Genomic DNA, 6,076 nt, shown 5'->3' with positions numbered 1-6,076 from the left:
AGAAGGCAGAGGACACTTACAGTAACATATGCGGTGGGATGTTTCCAGGGCCCAATACCGCATCAAATAAGAGAGGAGTTGATTGCAAACCTTCATGTGTCAGAATACACGTGATTATTAGCAGTTAACGAGAAAGATATATAAGTACGAAATTTCTTACCTATATCAATTGGTTTTCTAAATTTTTTCCTCCTTGTATCGAGCGTTATGGCTTGAATTAAAAACTCTACAATTTTATTTGTTGCCCTAGGATTTAATATCCTCTAATACCCTTTGTGATTTTATACATGAAAATATATAATTATTTAAAATAGATTTATTTCTTCTTTGAAGTTTTAGAAGCTTCCTTAAAACCTATTTTGTTTTTGTAAAGATATAACACAGTCTCTGCTGTAGATTCTGGAAGAATTAAGACCTTCAGTGTCTCTACGGTTAGTGTAAAGGTGTCCCTTTTTGTCGTATCCCACATCGTAATCATAAAATATGTATGTTCACTACATGGGTTACTACTGGTCAAAGGTCTGACATGAAAGTTGTTTTGTTACCTGTATATTCTGTGTTGCCCTGATTTCGAATATAAGCATTCCAATTCTTTGGATTGCATTACTCACATGACTTTGATTTAACTTTTTTCTATTCCTTTGCAGATTATGAGCAAAGTGGCTATGAGAATAATTTTTTCAGTTTGAAGAGTCCGGCAACTTTTTATATATAGCACTAATTTGGCAGTAGGGAGACTCAATGAAAATGAATGAATCCAATAAACCGCGCTTTTACTCATGTAATTTGTGGATAAGTTGCGACAGAATCTTATATATAATTCCACGGTTTATGATTTACCAATTGCGCGTAACCCATCTTGTTAAAGAGAAATGCGGAACAGGAACAGAATTATATATAATTTTAGCAGGGACGTGTTTGAAACAGAATAGAAGAAGAAGAAACTAACAAATATTCCTACCTAAAATGAAACGTAAAGAAGGAAGTAGAAGAAAGCAAAAGAGGGATTGTACAGGAACCTATAAAGATGCAAATCCTAAACATAAGCTTCGAGCGCACCAGCAAATAGGTGAAGAAGAAAAATAATGCATTTGCAGGAGTCAGAATACATTTAGCACAGGTGCGAGAATTCTAATATGACCTGATTCTATGTTCTTTTAAGGAATTAGGGGAGAATGATATTCGCACTTGACTGAATTTATTCGCCAATTGCGACTATATTACTTTAAATTGAAAGTTCTCATCAAGCGAAACTCGGCCTCCACTGCAATATATGTGCAAATACGCTGCCTTCCTTATAATTCCAAATTTATTCTTCAGATCCAGCAACGTAGAAATGTTCTTAAAGGATAAAATATGCAATTAGTCATATCCTGTTGAATTGCAAAGTTTAAGGATAAGAAATGAGTTGACTCGGCTTCCATATTTGTTCGCATTGTTAACAGGTCTACAGGCGACGTCCTGTCGTACGCTTCATCGGTCTTATCCTATTTTATACTTGACAATACATGTAAAGTATATTCTAAACTTTCGCACCCATGATATCCTCCGTTAGGGTATCCTCAGCTTCAATGCCATACTATATATATCTATGACATTGTAGAAAAGGACAGTTTTAATTGTCCTCGTAACAATATGCAGTATTCCCAGTTTATCCATTCGTCACAATAGACGTCAACGCCAGCCATGTGCATATTTTAAACTTATTATACAATCTATGACTTCAGAAATTGGTTCATACAAGGTGTAATTAATGTTTTGAAGATATTCTTCTTTATCCAGGATTTATAATCAGAAGAAATATATGATACCTTTAATATGTGACGTATTTAAGAATTAATCTGGAACAGCAATGTACGGATGTTATAGAGGCATATAAGTCTCTTATTTAATTTCGTCACATGTTAGAGGATGAGTATTCTCATATTTCATCTCTAAACTTCCTATGTTTCTGTTATTTAAACTTTTAACAGTCTTCTAATGGGTATGTTGATCACTGCCTGTTTCTTCCCTTACAATTCATAGCAAGACAGAAGCTGATATAAGAGAAACACTGCATACTATTATAGATATAATCACAATTTCTGTTATTTCCAATTATTTTTTTATTCAATTATCTATTTTGGGTAATATTTGAACTCCTGAACTCCAGGGAGGGCATATCTAAAATTATGCATCCTCTTCTTAAACAATGGAGACGGGGAGGATGATATATATGCTGTGGACGAATCCGTATTAGAAAATGCCCTCATAATAAATAATATAATTAGTTGTGTATAAGTGTTTATATTATTATATCTCATATATTATGAAGGAATCTATTTATACAGGCTGTTACCGTAAAATTCCGACACCAACAGCGGAGGAGTATATGATACAGTAATCAATATATTACGTCAACTTCATGAGGTTAAAGATGATAAACCGTAACTATAACTCATTATTTGATAAAATTATGAAATCGTTAAATAGACTACACAATGTTCCAACTGTCCTATCATGAAATAGCTTAATTCTCCAATAAGAAATGTATGGGCAGCCTACAGAGAAATAAAGGGAGTCAGGTAATTAAATTAATAACATTGGCGCAATCACATTAATCTATAATCAAGACAACCATCTCACCAGCAACCTTCCTGCAGAAGTCATATGGATTATTGAAAAATATGTACAAGACTCCCTTACTCCTTATGTATATTTATCGACCAATAAGACAGTGAAACCTATCAATCTTCTTATCTATGATATACTTTTCTCAATCTTGTAATGAATGAAACCAGGAGTTTCTCATAATGCATATATTAAAACCATCGTAAAAATTCTAGCCGCTATAAAACGCCTATATCTTAATTATAAATATATTTAAGCGATATGTTTATGTTGAATATTTTCTATATAGAATTGAGTAAGCGCTACTTAGAACAACTACTACCATAATAATTATAGAATTTATGAATTGAATTAAACAGGACCCTATCAGAATTGCATATATATTAGGAATTATTGAAAAAAAGAAGCAAGAGGAAGTATAATAAAAACAACAATGTGGGGCTTTTACTGAATATGTTAAGATTTTATAATGTAATTAAGGCAACTTAGTGGACCCTTTCACCAACACCACCCTATTTCAATAATGAGGTGCTTTTAACTATCACTATACAGCGATCAATTCTTTTTATTTATTAGGTGATATGTATATTACCTTAGCCGAATCTTCTAATATAGTAATCCTTTGTGATAGATATAATAATTCTTGAAGAGATGGGAAACCAAACATACCCAATGTAGGAGAAGTAGTCATTATTAAATATGTAAGGTACCACTAATACTATAATAAAATTTTTATAATACTACAAGAAGTTTTTTAATTCAAGTCAAATCCATAAAAAGAACATGTGGAACAGGATAGAATACAAGCGTCAACAGATGTTAGAAGTAGTAATGACAATAAACGGCCCCCATCTAAGATAAGGTATATACAGTCACAGGCCGCGAATAAAATAATCACATCGAGGAGTAGTGTGAGCTAAGGATGATATATAACCGATATTATTTAACATATATAACGTGAAGAAGGATACTGCGCCTTAATTTAAATGCACTGGAAGGGTTTGTATTTAAGTGGAGGTATATTAGGTAATGATGCGTGTCATCACAATATTCCGGCAAACTATAAATGTTAAGAATATAGGAGTGAAAGGAAGCAGTACAGGGGAGTAGGAATTATTCTATAGCGGCCTAGCCTCACCAGAGTATAAGACAGAGGGCAATCTCCACCCTAAGGAATTGTATATATCGTGCTGCATATAAACATGTAAGGGAACTCGCCCCAACCGAATATAAGTAGGACCAAGTGCTAAATGGATAGACTAGTTGATTAATAAAACTTGGAACGGTCAATATTGGAAAACCAGGAAAGTAATATAATTAAAAGGGAAAGTATCCAATAATGTTTGTCTAACTCCTGAAGGGAATATTGAGCAATAAACGGAAAAGGAGCAAAATTATCAAGTATTTCCTGGGCAATGTTGCCTGTAATGACCAGCGCACAGAATATACAAAAAATGGAACGACGGAGAAGGAGGATGGGCAGTCTCAAGGAATAATCAATACAACTCCAGCACCGAAGAACAAAAAAAAAGATAAAATGTGAGGAAAAGGAAAGCCTAGTAACGTATGAGTTAGGTTATATGAGAGAAATAATAAGTTAGAGTGAATCCCCCAGGAGAAACTGAGACGACCAAATACAAGTAGAAATATAGGAATCACAACACCAAGTTAGGAACCAGGAATGAATACGTTGGTACAGGAAATCTATAGGCCAGTTGTCCTCCTAATTCAGAGACAAGGGAACCAACCCCGATGATTCCTGCAGAAATAGTTACAAAAGCAAGAGAAGAACAAACTGTCCTAGCCATTAGGACCTCGGTCAACCCGGCCTCAAATCAGAAACATAAAAGCAAGTATCATCAAACCGTGGGCACATATCCGGATCAACTTTTCAAGTAATTTATGAGCCTGAGAAGTATATAAAACCATAAGAAACTGAGGCATTTCTTCGCGTCGGGCTGAAGAATCAGGGTTAAGACGAAGACGTAAGCAATAGATAGACCCATAGGAACAACAGAACCTTCAGAGAAAAAGGTAAGGGAGAACAGGTAAGATAAAAAACAAGAATCAGCCCCAGCCATGAAAGACCTCCCACTAAAAGAAGCAGCTAAAAACACCATTATGAGTCAAAAGAGGAGACATAGCAGAAAAAGGAAGTAGAGTGGAACCCGTCAGAAGGAAAAAACCACCCAAAATCCTACAGCCACAGGGCGCCCGGAACAGATTTAAGGCATATCCAATCCCACCCAAGGAAACCTAAAAAGGGCATCTACAACCCGAGCAAAGGCATGCGAAGTTAAATCAACAAACAACCCATTGGCCTATCCAGAAGCTGCTACACGCGTCAATCTATAGAAACACGTGACGAAATAGAGATCTTAGACTTGGAAGCAACCCAAGAAGGAATGTGGAAAAAACAGCCAGGCAGGCGATATCACAGAGCAGCACAAATCTCGCCCAACCGCCACGAAGGAACCATCGCACCACTAGGAAATCTGCCGTCATAGGTGGAATCACAAGGATACAACAGAAGGAAAAAGAAGAAATTTAAACTGAATGAAATATGTCATAGCAGAGAGTGCCAGCTAACAAGAGTTCCCTAGGCTAAGGATCTCCAAGAGAAAACGCGGAAAACCGTCAACCTCCAAGGACTAATTCCCATAATCGAGTTAGAGTCTGTCAAAAACCAACAATTTATTTAGAAAAAAGATATTTCAGAAACGGAACAAGTCAGAACGACAACAAAGGAGGACGCCGCTTATTTCTAAGAACAAATGAACAGACAAAAACACCAAGACATTTCACCAATGGGCGACTAATTCCAGGATACAGTAGTAGGAACATCGCCGCCATAACTAGTTACCAGAAGCAAAAGGTACCAGCTATAGAACCAAAACGAAGACAGCAAATCACAGGATAAAGAATTACAACCCCAAAACGGGACCTTGCTCACAGTCCATAGGCGGAAACGGATCTTTAGTTAAGTCTAGGACAAGTATAAGAACTAGAAGATCCTCCAAACCAATAAAATCAAGGAAAAAGTGAAATCACTCTGAGGAAGCCATAGGACACCGACGCCCAAAGGATCAACCCTATCAGAAGTCCAATAATCTCCCAGAGTATCCCCTGCAAATGATTTGACTAAGAAACCCGTCACCCAGAACAGGAAATTGAAGTCCCTGTATATAAAAATTAGCTGAGCATTTATAATTAAGTCTACGAATAGAAAATACGAGCAGTCTCCAATTCCTAGGGAAAAAGTCAAGGGTGAACAATGAGAACAGAGATTAATAATGCGTAGCCTCCCCATGAGACAAGATATTCGACAAAGTAGAAACAAAGTAGATATAAACTCAGGACATCTGTATATGACAAATCCAGACAGCAACTCTCCCTTCTCTAACTCCAAAAAGGACAACGATTAACGATTGAGTGTAACAACCAGAGCCCCTGTTTCACAGGAAGT

The sequence above is a fragment of the Plasmodium inui genome, assembly GCF_000524495.1.
Source record: "Plasmodium inui San Antonio 1 unplaced genomic scaffold supercont1.1, whole genome shotgun sequence".
Taxonomy (NCBI): domain Eukaryota; phylum Apicomplexa; class Aconoidasida; order Haemosporida; family Plasmodiidae; genus Plasmodium; species Plasmodium inui.
Note: the sequence above shows the minus strand (reverse complement) of the source record.